Genomic DNA, 17,389 nt, shown 5'->3' on the forward strand with positions numbered 1-17,389 from the left:
CTGCGTCTTACTCGGGGAGGATGCTAAAGGCACAGACTGGAGAGAGGGCTTTGCCCAAGATCACCATCAGCTGCTCCCCGGAACCCGAGGGCCAAGCCTCGGTCTTGGGGTGCCCTTTCAGGGTCCCAGTCTCTCGGCTGGGGGGGAGTCCTTGACTGTGTTCGGGAAAGCAGTTCAGAGGGGCTCTGTGGGGCACTTCTTTTTTTATTTTTTTTTTAATGTTTTTTATTTTATTTTTAGGAGAGAGAGAGAGAGAGAGAGAGACAGCATGAGCAGGGGAGGGTCAGAGAGAGAGGGAGTCACAGACTGAAACAGGCTCCAGGCTCTGAGCTGGCAGTCAGCACAGAGCCCGACGCGGGGCTCGAACCCACGAACTGCGAGATCATGACCTAAGCGAAAGTCGGACGCTTAACCGACTAAGCCACCCAGGCGCCCCTCTGTGGGGCACTTCTAATGAAAGGTTCTCTTGACGGGGCCGAGCTGCCCTCCCTCCCAGGGCTGCTTGGTTCTGGAGCAGCTGATGGTGATTTTCTGGACAGAAAGGCCACACGCCCTTAGCTCCTGGGCCAGAGGCCTTGCTTTCCCAGATCCTGGGGTGAAATCAGGAGGGGGGTCGTTTGGGGGGCCCAGGGGCCCGAGGGGGCCAGCTGAGAAGCCCTCAGACGCCAGCCTTCTGGCCCCCTTCGTTGCTCCTTATAATACCGTCCGCGTAAAACCCGAGGCGGCTTTAATCAGCGGAGGGGAAAGGGACACCTGTACTTCTACTTCAAAACAAAACAACACAAAACTAATGTTCTCCATTCTATGTTCAGTCACGTTTAAAAAGGGGGAGAAAAACTGCGTGCAGTTTATAATTTCATCGTGCAAGCTCCCAGGAGAGGAAATGAGCTTTTTTTTTTAATAAAAAGTTTAAATTGTATACAGCTCTCAGAGGCCCATTAACTAACAGATGCTGGTTATCAAAAGAAGCTATTTCTTTGCTTTTTCTAAGCGAATGTGTTTAATCTCCCAGTGGTGCTACCGGCCGAGGAAAGAGCAGCTCACGATGACGCGGGCCCTGCCGCATGCCGGCCTCGGGGGGCCTGGGTGACTCAGGCGAGAGGGAGGCTGCAGGGGGAAGGGGGGCGAGTGGCGGCTCCTGACCAGGGCACAGGCTGCCTTCCAGCCCATCGGCGGCGCCGGCAAGGGCCGGGAGCTGGTTCTGCTCATGGGCGGGGAGCTCACTGGGGCGAAGCTGACCTCTAATCCATCCCCAGGGCTCCTAAGTGACTGGTTTCCTCCTCCCACATGCCCCACTGGATGGATGGGAGGACCCAGTGCTCACCTGGGCCCCCACCTGTGAGGGTCTTTGCGTCGCCCCCTCCTCTGCCTGAAGAAGTTCTACCACCTTGCCCTTCACTGTAAGGAGCCTTTGCTTTGTTTCCTTCACTCTTCTCGGCCCCTCTCCTTTAGAATAGCAGGCCCTTGTCTGTCTTGTCCCCCCACCATGTGGCTAGTGTGGGGAGGGGCTGTGGCACATAGTAGGAGCTCAATAAACGCCGGTTGAATGAATAAATGCTCTGGGTTCGGACTGGAGGCTCCAAACTGAACCACGTACCCTACATCTCGTTTGGAATTTTCATGTTGCTATTTTTTTTTCATAAGATGGGCAGACAGGGCCCCCTGCGGGGGAGGGGGGGCCTCCGTTGGTGGAGGTCTAACTCTTGATTTCAGCTCAGGTTATGATCCCAGGGTCAATGGGATCAGGGCCCGTGTTGGCCTCCAAGCTGGGAGCCTGCTTGAGATTCTCTCCTTCTCTCCCTTTGCCCCTCTCCCCTGTGCTTGCGTGCTCTCTCTTTCTCTCTCTAAAATAGAAACATTAAAAAATAAATAAGTAAATACATACATAAGAGCCCAGAACTGTCAATGTGAGGAAATCTCTTTTCCTACCCAGGTTGGGCCAACTGCTATCCCACAACAGGGGGCCACACCGCCTGACACAGGGCGGGCGGGTCTCACACACAGAGACAGGGAGCCCCCGGGCATCGTGCAGGTGCCTAAGACCCTCCACCGTCCGCGGTGGAGCCCCGGCTTGAGCTCCCTCACCAGGAAAATGAGCCGGGACAAACGTGGAAAGGCCATACCTGGTAAGAGACTCAAGACGAAGCAGGGAGATTTTCTAAGATGAATGGCTTCCAACAATAGGTGAGGCTGGGCCTTCTTCCAGTGAGGCTGTATTTACTTCCTAAGGGTTATTACTAACCACCTGCTCTCACTCCTACACCTGGTATTTTTAATCCCCCAGGAGAATAATAAAAACCTGAGGTGGTCATGTCATTACTTCTGTTAAAATCAACTGTCGGGAAGCACCTGGGTGGCTCAGTCCATTAAGCGTCCAACTTCGGCTCATGTCATGACCTCACAGATTCGTCAGTTCAAGCCCCGCATCAGGCTCTGCACTGACAGTGCGAAGCCTGCTTAGGATGCTCTCTCTCCCTCTCTCTCTGCCCCTCCCCCGCTCTCTCTCTCTCTCTCTCTCTCTCATCCTGTCTCCCTCTCTCAAAAATAAATAAACATTTAAAAAAATCAACTGTGAGTTTATTAAGAACTATAGCTACATACTGAGCACCCGACATAGGCCAGGCAGAACTTATATACATTCACATCTACTTCCTTCGGAAGCCCCAGTAAAATTATGCGAAAAGAACAAAAAGGTACAAGATCACGTGGACGCACAGTAAAGGAGAAGGGAACACAGCCACCAAGAGATGGCAGCAACCTTCTGGAGTCTGGAGGGCTGGTGGGCAGCTTATCGACGGCAGGGGGCAGAGAGAAAGGTGCCGCCAGCCAGTTGAGGGGGAGGGGTCAGAAGCAGGTCCGTTCGTGCCCCCAAAGTCTTAGCAAGTCAGTGGCCCACGGAACCTCAGAGGCAGAAGAGCACTGGGGCTGAAAAGAGGACTATTCGAAAGTCTACAAAGGAGGTCTAGCTCCTTCCTAACCCCTGTATGAAACCTGGAGGGTCATCGGGATGTTTGGACGTAGGGACACTCCAGCGCAAGGTGTCATGCTAAAAACACAGGTACCAAATAAAAACTCTGCCCATTAAACTGTTGGGTTGCACAGTCTCTTTCTCCTTAAGAGGTGGTGGTCAAGCTTCTGCTGCCATGCAGGAGACAGGAATATTCTAGAGAAGTGAGCCCATGCTAAACCAACTACAGATACTGACAGCCAGAAGTTCCCCGAGGAGGTATCTGTGAGGTCCCTACCCAGTAAGCCTCCATAGAGACCTACCATTCAGCAAATCCCATCTGCACAAATGCAGCTTCCCATCAGCCTTTTGGTATTCCACTTGTAAATATATTAAAGGACCGTCAAGGATCACCAAGCATTTAAGGAAAGCCTCCAAAATGACAGAGAACAAAACTTAGTCCAAGACTTCTTAGTAAGAAGCAGATAATGCAGGGGACAAAAAGAACTATACCACCCTCAGTGAAAACAATGCTAACCTTTTAAAGACCATCGCCATTATCTAGTCCCTCTTATTTACAGAATGAGAAAAAAAGGCCTATAATATCCTCAGTGAGAAGAACATATACGTCTAGCAAGAGCAGGCTGTTATAAGCAAATAATAGTAACTAGAAAGTAAAGAATCTTGAAAATTATAAATATGATAGCAGATAAAAATCATGAGAAAGTGGAAATTAAGGTTGAATAATTTCTCCAGGAATTAAAATAAAATGGATCAGGAGTTAAAATGGTTATTAGACTTCTTAAGGGCAACACTGAAGGCTGGCTCTCCACAATGTTCTCAAAATCCTCTGAATGATTTCTGACCCTGATTTTTATACCCAATACAACTATCACTCAAGTGCAAGGGCAGAATGGACCATTTTCAGATATGTAAAGTTCTCAGAGAAGTTATCTCCCACATACTCCTTTCTCAGAAACCAGCTTAAGAATGTGCTCCATGACAATGAGGAGGTAAAACAAGAAAGAGGAAGCTAGAGATCTGGAAAACGGAGGATCCACCCAAAAGAGAACAAAGGAAGATGATGGTGAAGGAAGGGCCTTCCTGGGATGAGAACTGCTCAGCAGGTCTAGAGAGCGATCAGTCCAGAGAGCAGCAAACGAATGGAGAGCTCCAGGAGGGACCTTCCTGAGAAAATACATTAAAAATCACAAAGAACTGGGGCACCTGGTTGACTCAGTGGGTTAGGCATCTGACTTGAGCTCAGGTCATGATGTCACAGTTCATGGGTTTGAGCTCCACGTCAGGCTCTGTGCTGACAGCTCAGAGTGTGGATCCTGCTTCGGATTCTGTGTCTCCCTCTCTCTCTGCCCCTCCCCTGCTCATGCTCTCTCTCTCTCTCAAAAATAAATAAANCCCTCTCTCTCTGCCCCTCCCCCGCTCTCTCTCTCTCTCTCTCTCTCATCCTGTCTCCCTCTCTCAAAAATAAATAAACATTTAAAAAAATCAACTGTGAGTTTATTAAGAACTATAGCTACATACTGAGCACCCGACATAGGCCAGGCAGAACTTATATACATTCACATCTACTTCCTTCGGAAGCCCCAGTAAAATTATGCGAAAAGAACAAAAAGGTACAAGATCACGTGGACGCACAGTAAAGGAGAAGGGAACACAGCCACCAAGAGATGGCAGCAACCTTCTGGAGTCTGGAGGGCTGGTGGGCAGCTTATCGACGGCAGGGGGCAGAGAGAAAGGTGCCGCCAGCCAGTTGAGGGGGAGGGGTCAGAAGCAGGTCCGTTCGTGCCCCCAAAGTCTTAGCAAGTCAGTGGCCCACGGAACCTCAGAGGCAGAAGAGCACTGGGGCTGAAAAGAGGACTATTCGAAAGTCTACAAAGGAGGTCTAGCTCCTTCCTAACCCCTGTATGAAACCTGGAGGGTCATCGGGATGTTTGGACGTAGGGACACTCCAGCGCAAGGTGTCATGCTAAAAACACAGGTACCAAATAAAAACTCTGCCCATTAAACTGTTGGGTTGCACAGTCTCTTTCTCCTTAAGAGGTGGTGGTCAAGCTTCTGCTGCCATGCAGGAGACAGGAATATTCTAGAGAAGTGAGCCCATGCTAAACCAACTACAGATACTGACAGCCAGAAGTTCCCCGAGGAGGTATCTGTGAGGTCCCTACCCAGTAAGCCTCCATAGAGACCTACCATTCAGCAAATCCCATCTGCACAAATGCAGCTTCCCATCAGCCTTTTGGTATTCCACTTGTAAATATATTAAAGGACCGTCAAGGATCACCAAGCATTTAAGGAAAGCCTCCAAAATGACAGAGAACAAAACTTAGTCCAAGACTTCTTAGTAAGAAGCAGATAATGCAGGGGACAAAAAGAACTATACCACCCTCAGTGAAAACAATGCTAACCTTTTAAAGACCATCGCCATTATCTAGTCCCTCTTATTTACAGAATGAGAAAAAAAGGCCTATAATATCCTCAGTGAGAAGAACATATACGTCTAGCAAGAGCAGGCTGTTATAAGCAAATAATAGTAACTAGAAAGTAAAGAATCTTGAAAATTATAAATATGATAGCAGATAAAAATCATGAGAAAGTGGAAATTAAGGTTGAATAATTTCTCCAGGAATTAAAATAAAATGGATCAGGAGTTAAAATGGTTATTAGACTTCTTAAGGGCAACACTGAAGGCTGGCTCTCCACAATGTTCTCAAAATCCTCTGAATGATTTCTGACCCTGATTTTTATACCCAATACAACTATCACTCAAGTGCAAGGGCAGAATGGACCATTTTCAGATATGTAAAGTTCTCAGAGAAGTTATCTCCCACATACTCCTTTCTCAGAAACCAGCTTAAGAATGTGCTCCATGACAATGAGGAGGTAAAACAAGAAAGAGGAAGCTAGAGATCTGGAAAACGGAGGATCCACCCAAAAGAGAACAAAGGAAGATGATGGTGAAGGAAGGGCCTTCCTGGGATGAGAACTGCTCAGCAGGTCTAGAGAGCGATCAGTCCAGAGAGCAGCAAACGAATGGAGAGCTCCAGGAGGGACCTTCCTTCTGAATTAATTATAAAGATATATAAGAAATTAAGGGGTGCCTGGGTGGCTCAGTCAGTTAAGCATCTAACTCTTGATCTCAGCTCAGGTCTTTTAACTCAGGGTTGTGAGTTTAAGCCCTGTACTAGGCTCCACACTGGGTGTAGAGTCTACCTAAATAAGAATGAAGGAAGGAAGGAAGGAAGGAAGGAAGGAAGGAAGGAAGGAAGGAAGGAAGGAAGGAAAGAAAGAAAGAAAGAAAGAAAGAGAAGAAAGAAAAAAAGAAACTAACCAAACAAACCACTAGGATTTGGTAACCTGGAGAGGTGTGTAGGGTTATATATGAAATGGAAATATAGGGACACCTGGGTGGCTCAGTTGGTTAAGCTTCTGACTCTTGATTTCAACTCAGGGCATGATCTCAAAGTTCATGAGATCAATCCCCACATCAGGCTCTGTGCTGACAGCTTGGAGCCTGCTTGGCACTCTCTCTCTCTCTCTCTCTCTCTCTGTCTCTCTCTGTCTCTCTCTCTACCCCTCCCTTGCTCTCTCTCTCCCTCTCAAAATAAATAAATAAACTTAAAATATACTATCGATGCCAATAGCCGGATTACGGAAAGAGCCCAAATGTCCATCGACTGATGAATGGATAAAGAAGATGTGGTACATATATACAATGGAATATTGCTTGGTGATCAAAAGGAATGAAACCTTGCCATTTGCAACAATATGGATGGAACTGGAGTGTATTATGCTAAGCGAAATATCAGCCAGAGACAGACAAATATCATATGATGTCACTCATATGTGGAATTTAAGAAACACAACAGATGAACGTAGGGGAAGGGAAGGGAAAATAAGATAAAAACAGAGAGGGAGGTAAATCATAACAGAGTCTTAAATACAGAGAACAAACTGAGGGTTGCTGGAGGGAGGTGGGCGGGGGATGGGCTAGATGGGGGATGGGCATTAAGGAGGGCACTTGTTGGGAGGAGCCCTGGGTGTCATACATGAGTGATGAATCACTGGGTTCTACTCCTGAATCCATTACTACACTATATGTTAACTAATGTGGAATTAAATTAAATAAATAAATTCATAAATACATAAAGTAAAAATAAATAAAAGGGGAATATAATCGTAGAACAGACAACCTTGCTATGAACAATATTTAAGTCTTTGTCAAGCAAAATGATACTGACATAGCCATAACTTGTGACATAACACTGAGGGGGAGGGAAAGAGGCTGTGTTTCAGACAGGGGTGGAGAGAACGGTTATACTGGAGCTAAATCCTTACCTGCTTTAGAAGGAAAACTCAAGGAGAAGTAATACGGCCACACAATTAAGAAATACAGGTGCCAATATGATTGGCTGACTGTGCAGGGTGGAAACAGAGCCATGAGGGTGTGGCAGCCTTCGTCTGAGCCTGTGAGAACTACTCTGCATTTGACACTGTATGCATGACATGCTTTGGTACAAATTAACATTAAAAATACTGCAAAACACGTGAAAAGATGCTCAGCATCACTCATCACCAGGGAAATGCAGGTCAAACCCATGATGAGCTCTCCCCTCACCCCTGTCAGAAGGGCTAGACTCAGCAACGCAAAATACAACAGGCGTGGCGAGGATGTGGAGGAAGGGGGAGCACAAACAGGCACGGCCACTCCGGAAACCCGTGGGGAGGTTCCTCCAAAAGTTAAACAGAGTGACCTGATGCTCCACCAATCGCACTACTGGGTATTTACCCAAAGAATACAAAAATGCAAATTCAGAGAGATACATGCACCCCTATGTTTATAGCGGCATTATCTACAAGAGCCAAGTTATGAAAACAGCCCAAGTGTATACTGACTGGTGAGTAGGTAAGGAAGATGTGGCGTATAACAAGGCAACATTAGTCAGCCATGAAAAAGAATGAAATCTTGCCATTTTCAATGACATGGATGGAGCTAGAGAGTATTATGCTAAGCAAAGTGTCAGTCAGAGAGGATTTCACTCATACGTATAACTGAAGCAGCAAAACAAAAGAGCAAAGGGAGGGGGAGGGAAAGAGAGATGAACCAAGAAACAGACTTTTTAAAAAAGAATTTTTTAACATTTATTTTTGAGAGACAGAGCACAAGCAGGGGAGGGGCAGAGAGAGATACACACACAGAATCGGAAACAGGCTCCAGGCGCTGAGCTGTCAGCACAGAGCCCGACTCGGGGTTCGAACCCAACTGTGAGATCACGACCTGGGCCGATCATGTTGGATGCTTAACCGACTGAAACCCCCAGGGCCCCCCCCCCCAAGAAACAGACCCTTAACTGTAGAAAATAAACTGAAGGTTACTGGGGTGGGGGGTGGNGAGCACAGAGTGATGTGTGGAGGCGCTGAATCATTATATCGTATGCCTGAAACGAATTTAACACTGTATATGTTAACTAACTGAATTTGAATTAAAACTTTTTTAAAAATACTGCAAAAGCAAATCCAATAAAACTCAAGACTTCCCCTCAAAGTGCTTTCAATCCAGTAAGGACGGATGATGGCGAGAGAGGTTTTCAAACGCTTTGTGAGGGCAGGGAAGGGGGGGCAGGGAGGCCAGCGGTCCCAGTTAATGGGGTGGGGGTGGAGGGAGACAGCAGTTGTGTTTGTACAAATGAGACATCCTGGGTGTCTGAGACTGAGGGAAACAGCGGGAGAGAACGCCCCAGCCGCCAGCCGCTCCGCACACGGGGACTGGATGGGATACTCGATGGCTTTATCTTTACAAAGGGAAAATACTTTCTATGCTTCGGAGTCACATTTAGGACCAGCAATGTGACTGCATGCGGGTGGGGGTGGGGTTGAAATATAGCAATGGGTATTGCCTTGACTTTAAAAAGCCTCCCGCCTTCTATACGCATTTTCCTAACATTTTTGAAGTAGCATTAAAGGTACATTTTTCAAAAAGTCCATAACACGAATATTGTGTTTCTCCAAATTTCTGCTTTTTCTCTTTGAAGTGATTTTGGTTGTCAAACACTGCGAAGAAAACGGGATCAGAAGTTCTACTTGGACAAGGCAAAGCCTCGACTCTAAGTGCAGCTTCCGACGGGGTCTTTTCTGTTGCTGGTGGGGTGGGTCTCCCCCATCCCAGGACCCTGGCCACTTCCCCATGGTCAGATGGGTCTTCTGATGCACTAGGAAGGGGATTCTAGTGGGAGAGAATGCCAGAAGGGCCGGCACTGGGAAACACCTCTCTTCCACAGCTTGGATCTACCCATTTGAGGATGACCACCGTTTTGAGCCTCTCTTACGGAACCGCCCACGGTCTGGGATGCTGAAATGTGCCTCATTTGCGACATCTGTGAAAGGGACCCCTGGGAAGCAAGAAGATATGCTCATTTAGACTCACACCATTGTGAAGTTGCTAGGAGAGGTGAGGAATGGGAGCTCCATTAGTTGGTAATAAAGGGTTGTTTATCTCCCCCGCCCGATCCCCTTCTATACGATCTGCAGCAAGCGATTTTCTCATTAGTAAAATACTGTACATTTCTGCTTCCACACTCACAAATGATGCCTTTAGAATCTTCATTTCTGCTGTTCTACCACTGGCCCTTTGCACGGTAAGCCTTTCCTTCCTTTGAATTTCCATCATCCCTGAGCCTCACGAGTGTGTTCAAAGGGCCTTTGCACGTAGGAGAGGCTGCTCAACCTCACGCAAAGAAATGTGGACTGAAACTAAGAAACCGTGTGCCTCTTCCAGAGGAGCAAAGATCACAATGTCAGACATGGCAACGTGCTGGTGGAGGGGGGAGGTGGGCATGCTGGGACCGTGAGCTGGTACATCCTCCTTGGAGGACAAGGTGGAAGCCACGGAATTTAAAATGCAAGCACCCTCTGACTCAAACATTTCTCTTCCAGGACCTGCTCCATGCTACTCTTGCTCATGCGTGAGGGTGTTGCTGTAGCTGTTTGTAGCAGCAAGACCGGGAACCACTTACGTGTACCTCAGCGGAGGGCTGGCTAAGTAAGTCGCGGGCCCATCACAGAGGGAAACGACAGAGCCACTAAGAAAATGCGTGTGGACACAAAACGATCTCCAACGTATCACAAAGTCAAAAAGCATAGATGGGACAGGGTGGGTGGTGTGTGCTGTGCGTGTGTAAGAAAACGCAGAGTTGCGCGTACGTGGACACACGTGCAGGGGTGATCTCTGCAAGGAGTCAAACAAGGAGCGGGACACTCGGGCATCTCTGGAGAAAGGCCGTGGCTCTGGGCCTCCGGGAACGTCGTGCTACCTTTGGACTTGGGTGAAGTCTTACAGTTTGCACGCATTCCTTTTCCGAAAGAAGTTAAAATGTTTTCATTCGCGTTTTAAAAAGATAACACTGTGAGACTGTGACCTGTCCACCATTGTGAAAGACGGAAGCCACCCCACCTCGCAGACTTGAAAGCCGTCTACGCCAGNGGACAAGTCTCCTCATCAGTAAAATGAGGAAGCTGACCTAAGTCATTCCTTAAGTCTGCTTCCGTCACACAAAGTATCTATGACTTTCCATTTAAACAGATTTTATGTTCCTAAGAATCGGTGAGAGAGGAAAGCGATGGGCTCTAGTGTGTTTTCTACAGCATATCCAAATGCTCTTAAGCCATCCATTCAAAATAATTTTACACCGAAGCATCCTTTAAATATATTCAGAGCACAGAATTTATTGAACAGAATACGGAGACAGCCAGTACAAAAGTTTCTGCCTCGACCCGACAGGTCCATCAGGCTGACACGGAACACGTAAGAACATGCTGTGAATGGCTCTTTCGATCTGGACAGAAAAACATCTCCTTCCCTCCGGGAAACGTAAAGTCAGCCATAAACCCATGAATTTATTACGCATCAGATAACCAGAATGTACGATGGGAAAGAGGCCTTTCCTGCACAAACTTTTTTACACGAATTCTATGTCAAAACAGGAAATCACAACTTGAAATACAGAAAGGGAACATCAGGAATGCTAACGCATTCCAAGACGCCGCTTCAAATACTCGATTCCCCAAAGGTCCTCGTACATCGAAGTCAGGGCGAAAACACATGCCACGAACTGCGGAGAGACTGATGGAAGGCATGAGCAGGGACGGCGTGTGCGTGTGCCACTGAAATGACTTCTCCGCTCACGGAGGAGAGAGGAGGGTAAAGGGAGCATTTAAACAGGCCATTCTGAGTTTCTCATAGGAAGCTTCAAATAAATAGCTGTTTATCAATTCTTTAAAAGGAACCCGAGCAGCAGAAATGAGAACCAAACAACACAGAGGCTTGCAGCACTTACCGAGGCTGCTTACAAATGAAAACCACAGAAACAGATCGCCCCCGTTGACGACTTCCTCCACAGCGCCTTACAGTATCTAACACACAGAAGGTAAACTGATAAGCATTTGCTGTATGCGGGACTGCTGGGGGCAGACGGCTCTTATACACACGGTCTCGGTATTACAGACAATAAATTCTGACCTTTGAATCCAAGTAAGAGAGTCAATGGGGAAAAAAAGATTTTTCTATGAGCGCCGCGGTAGAGGGTAACAGCTGCATGTAGCTCACCTCTAAGATACAAAGGAAAGACGGGAATGCAGGCGTCTGATTCATAAAAAGCACCGGACCTTTTTCGTGTCACGGGGCAAACCGTCGAGGCGCTGAAAGAGACATGCATGCTAATCTATCGTCGTTTGAAATCACAAAAAGCGATGCACCCTTGTTAGCACGGATCCGTGCTGAAGCTGGGTTGGGATAGCTGCTATGTCTACACTAGCTGGCATGTCCGGAAGGGAAATCCAGTCAAAGGTAACCCGTGTGGCTGCGGCCACGGCGTCGGGTGGGCCTGAAATGAGAGGCCGGGGTGCCAGCCGGGCCTGCAGAGGCCGGGCCGGGCTCCCGCCGCTCATCAAGATGCAGTGAGTGTCCGTCGGTCCTGTGCCCGCGTCCATTAGCCAAATGATTAAATATACATCAACCCTGTGCTGTAATAAAGTAATTCTAATAGGGCATTGTCACAGGATCAATGTTTCTGGGTTTAAAAATAAACATCGGCATTTATCTAGCAGCAGAAAACTATTATCCCAGAGCACTGTTTTATTCAACTGACATCCTTTAATCAAAGCAATCCATATTGCGGCAACATTCCAAGGTATCATAATTGCAAATATCTATGGCAAGTTAGGTAATAGCTGTATTTTGGCTGCTGGCTTTTTCCTCCTTCTCTACAGAGTTGATGCAGACATTCTGTAATGAATTAATTCCATCAGAGAAAAACATCAGAAGTCTCACCTGCCGCCACGGGTCTCACGTCTAACTATTGCACACGGCCATTCGTGTGCATTCCTGTCTCCTAGATGTCCCCAAATGCCACTGTAGTGAAAGGGAGTCAAACAAAACCTTATTTTTCAGTGGCACCGATGTAGCTGAGCACCCCCAGGGAGGGGGTCTGAATCCCCCGACAAGAGATGGGGAGGCCTCGGGCACCCCAGTTTAACCCCTATGGAGGCTGAGCCCCATGGACTAGGGGTGCGGTGGACGGGACTCAGGCGCAGGGATGAGAGGGCTGCGAGTCTCCCTGGAGATGCCTGAGACTGCCTCCCGGCTGCTGCCCCCGTCAGGGCCTGCTGCGACTCGCTCCCTTCCGTGACGTCCCAGGCAAGGGCAGCGCAGATTCGGGGAGAGGTCTGAGCCCCGCGGCTTGGCGATTTCTAACCCCCGGGGGGGCCACTGCCAGGAAAGCAATTTTAATGAACTGCCCTTGCTTCACATTTCATGTACAAGTTACGTAAAGCCACCCCAGAAAAGCACCTTGCCGAGACAGACTGGCAATTTTCTCCCCACGGCCCCCAAGTCCCTTCCCCAGGAGCATCAGGCAGAGATCTCCAGGCAATGAGAAAATGGGAAAATGCACATTTCTTCACCATCTGAAGTGCGTTTTGTTTCAAAAGGAGAAAATAAAAAGCATCTCAGTGAGGATCCAGGTTCTCTCGACTTCATCTGCGGAGCGAGCGCACAAGGTCTGAAGGCAAGCACATCAGGGGTGCGTGCACAGCCTGGGCAGTGGTGCAGGGAGGGCTCGCTCCCCAGGGCCGTCCCTACTACCGCTCCGAGGGGCACCCGGGCCTCGCCGCAGGCCTCTCAGAGCCCCCTACTCAGTGCCCAGTGAGAGGTTCCAGAAACTTGCTCAGTTTAACCCCCTGAAGGCTCCATTTCCTCATGTGCAAATCAGAGCCCCCGTGGCCCCTGGGTGACAGCTGTTGTGAGGATCCAGCTCAGTGAGGGAATGTACTGGAAATGCTCCGCACAGGGGAGACGGAGCATCGGGACAGCAGCAACTTCCTGTAAGATAGCAACTTCCCTATCAAAGCGGCTCTGTCTGAGGAAGGGTAACAAAGGGGAGGGCGGGGGAGGGGGAAGCCAGCTACAAGTCCAATCAGGCCAGGGCACCCCCGAGGGACCCCACTTCACCTGCAGCACATGTGGTCTCTGGGCTGCCCTTCAAGTACCAGACAGTAACCGCAGGCCTCATGAGATCTGTGCGCAGGGACCGGGGACCCCGGTCCACTGTTCAGGGGACTGTCTAAATACAAGACTGTTCCTGCCGATCTTTGGAAGCATTCGCTTCCAGCCAACGGCAAACACGCCAAGGCTTGACTGAGACACGGTTCCCCAGAGCGCTCGCCTCTGACATCTCTCCTCTAGCCGGATGGACCCGAAGGAAAGGGGCCCGAAAGGGGCCCGAAAGGGGCCGGGGAGGTCCGGGCCTGGCAAGCCGCCCTCAGCGAGCTGCCATCACCAGCAGGGGGCGCAGCGACCTCTTCGCGGCTCCAGGGGGAGGGTTACCAAGGGCACCAGGTGACTGACGGACGCCCAAGTCCCATCTCTCTCCTTATTTTTTCCCTTTCAAACCAAGAATTTCACAAACCATAACCAGAAACTTGTAAATGGTCCAGATCTTTAGAGAAAGGGATTGAAAATGACAAATGCTGTTGTATTTTGGCATGGAGTCTGAGTTTGCAAATATAAAGATTTGTGAGTGCAAAAAATATAGGCACCATTTGAAGAATGTTAAGCTACTTACATATGGTACATATGCTACACACACGCGCGCGCGCGAACACACACACGAGTTTGTTTTCAAATTAATTTGAAAGGCTATTTAGCTCTGAGCCATCACTGCATTCAGTTATATCTGACTCAACACAGCCTGCAAGTCCACACTGATATCTTTCGATAGCAATTCTGTTCCTGGGATTTGTTTGAAAGCGTTTAGGTTTTCACGGATCACTGGAGGTTCCTCATTTTTCCCCCTTCTGTTATGTAGGTATAAGCCGTCTCTCTAGGCATAAACTGTCCACTGGTAAAAATCAATTTTGATTTTATCAGTATTTATTACTTCTGGTGCCAGCAATTTAGAAGACTAGAGAAGGGAACATGCAAACTAGGACAAGGAAAAAAATTTAAGCTGGGTCCTCACACCTACAAATAATACAGTCCGCTGTCTTTAACAGGTATTTTTGTATTGTGCGGAGAGATTAAATTATCAGTTTAAAAATTCAATCAATAACAATGTCCAGGACTTTCTTACTGCTCACATTACTTCTGTGTGGGTGGCCCGGTGGCAGATCCCTACAAGGGCTCGGCTCCCAGAGGGGCTGGAAAGCGGGGCCCGAGGGCAGGCAGGGGGGAGGCCCGACAGCGGCCCTCTCTGCCTTGCTCCAGGACTGGCACCCTGGGCAGCACCAGCTCTGCCCGCGCCACGCCGGTCTGTTCTATGATCTCCTCTTGGGGCACGACCGATCACACGAGGGGACCACACGTCTACCTCTTGGCCTTTACTCTCGTTCTTTCTCTTCAGTCATTTCAGACGGACACTCCTAAGGTGCATCCTCCTCCAGGTTCGAGATCTCAACGGTCTGCGGCTCCTACAACGGTCCCGGACGCTTGGCGGTGCCTGCTGTACACACTCGCCCTTCCCGGTCACACCCTCCACCAGCTGCGTGGCTCACATGGCATCTGGTCTGCCCACCATCGCCCCCCGGCTCTCCCGGGGCAGCGCCCTTCTTCGACTCAAAAAGTCCCATACACTAACAGGCCCTCCCCAAACCTTCACCTCCAAAGAGAGAGAGATTTTATAGGATGATTAGTCAGAAAGAGGACAGACAACCCTGGGTCTCAAATTCCGATGTTTGGCTGTGAGCCTAACGCCCAGCTCTCCTGAGAAGCTGAACGCCGTCTCCTATATACACGTGAGACACTGAATCGCTTTGCAAGACCCCAAACAGAATGGACACGCGAGGCCCTTTTTAGAATTCGGTCGCCCCAGTGCAGGCACGGGCAAGCTCCAGCCTCCCAGGCCAAATCCCAGCCGCTGTGTGTGTGAGTGAAGCTTGGGGGGAGCGTGCAGCCAGCCCTGTGAGAACACGTGCGCAGAGCCCCGCTCCAGAGGAGCCGGAGCAGCCGGAGACCCCACCCTGAGCACCTCCTGCCACGGCCATTGGGTGACGCCAGCCACGAAGAGGGACTCGCTGCGGCTCCCATACCTGTACAGACTGCAGCCCACGTACAGAAAACTAGTGGCAGAAGGCACTTCATGCCGTTCCGGAAGCCCCTGGCTCCACACTCAAGAGACAATACCGGACACTGACTGCCACCTGGGTGGCCCTCCGTGTCTGCGCGCTCTCACGCGGTCTGAGCGGCAGGAGTGTGGCCGAGAAGCAGGTCTGCTCCATGTTCACCGAGAGAGCTACTTCCTCAGCCCACGGACATCCAGCCACCAGTCCCCAGATCCCTGACCAGACTCCTGGGGCCAGAGCCAAGGACCTTCTGCCTCAGCCAGGCTCTGGAGCAACTCGAGTGAATGACTTCTAACAGCGTCCTTCCTTGCGGCGAATCTGTCTCTTCAAGGCCACCCGCCCCCTGGAGCCATGCCCAGCACAGCGTGCCTTCCCCCAATCTTCCCTGCCTGGCTCCTCGACCTAAAGGAGAGTTCTTTTCCTACCAAAGGGCAAAGCAACGGAAGGGCAAGGGTGATCAGCTGCTTAAGTTTGTTTTTTTATTTTTTTTAATGTTTTTTTTTTTTAATTTATTTCGGAGAGAGAGAGAGTGTGTGAGTAGGGAGGGTCAGAGAGAGAGGGAGACACAGAATCGGAAGTAGCTCCAGGCACCGAGCTGTCAGCACAGAGCCTGATGCAGGGCTTGAACCCATGAACGTGAGATCATGGCCTGAGCCAAAGTCAGATGCTTAACCGACTGAGCCACCCAGGTGCCCCACATTTTCAACAGTTTTATTTTTATACTCTCAGTGGAAGCCAACAACACACACAAACACACACACACACACGCACACGCTGTATCTATTTAAATCATTAAACATGTATTTCTCGTTGATGGGGCTCATTTTAAAGCCAGCCTTCCAATAACAAAATAATAATGAGGATCACAAAAATAATAATTTCCCCCATAGCAAATGTAACAAAACGACAAAAGAACTCTTAATTTTGGGGCTTTATTTTAATTTTTTTTCTTTTTAAGATGCTACATAGTCGAACAGAATTGGATTGGTCTTTTATGGCATAAAATTAATTTACAGTCAAAACTCCCAATCACTACTTGACGACTATCCGGAGAGCCTATCGCCCCTCTCCCCGCCCCCGCCCGGCTGGCTCCGTGCCCGCTTCCAACCCGCCGCCCCATCCCGGGAGGGCCACACAGGAAAGGTCAGGACCAGACTCAGGGCGCACGTTCTAAAGCAAGAAGTGGCGGCTGGGGGACAACGAAGGGACAAGGAAGAAGGCCAGCGACCCTCCTGCATCGGGAGGGGAGACAGAGCTGACCACGGACACTCAGAACTGCCCTCTTGACGACGACTTCTGTTTATTCACACAGAGAAACACTCCCGGGCAGCCGCACCCACACCGAGCCCCCCACCCCGCATCCGTGCGGGGCGCCCAGGGCCGCCAAGGGGAGAGGGGAGCCCGCGGCCCTCGAGTGGCGCTGCCAGCTGTGCCCACCAGCATCAGGGAGCACAGGTGATTCTTGGGCCACAGCATTAATTATAATCTCGTGGCAACAAGGAAACATGAGATGAAATACATTAAATAAGTTAAATATGCATTAAACATCTCTGAATAACAATTCAATCTCACTACATGAACCAACAGTGGTTTGGCTTGGTCCCTTTAAGAGAACAAAGCATTGACTTTAATTTCCAAAGTGTTGGGTCACTCAGTCACCATGGGCCTCCCACTCCTGACGGGCAGATCTGATGCCGCCACAGCACAATTCTTTTGGCTTCTGACACTGTTCATCAGTCCCACGGAACTGACGGCCAGGGCAGAAGGTGGGGAAGCAGCCCGGGGAACGGGTGGGCGGGTGGGGGGGTGCTC

The sequence above is a fragment of the Crocuta crocuta genome, unplaced genomic scaffold (assembly GCF_008692635.1).
Source record: "Crocuta crocuta isolate KB4526 unplaced genomic scaffold, BGI_CrCroc_1.0 scaffold27, whole genome shotgun sequence".
NCBI classification, from domain to species: Eukaryota; Metazoa; Chordata; class Mammalia; order Carnivora; family Hyaenidae; genus Crocuta; species Crocuta crocuta.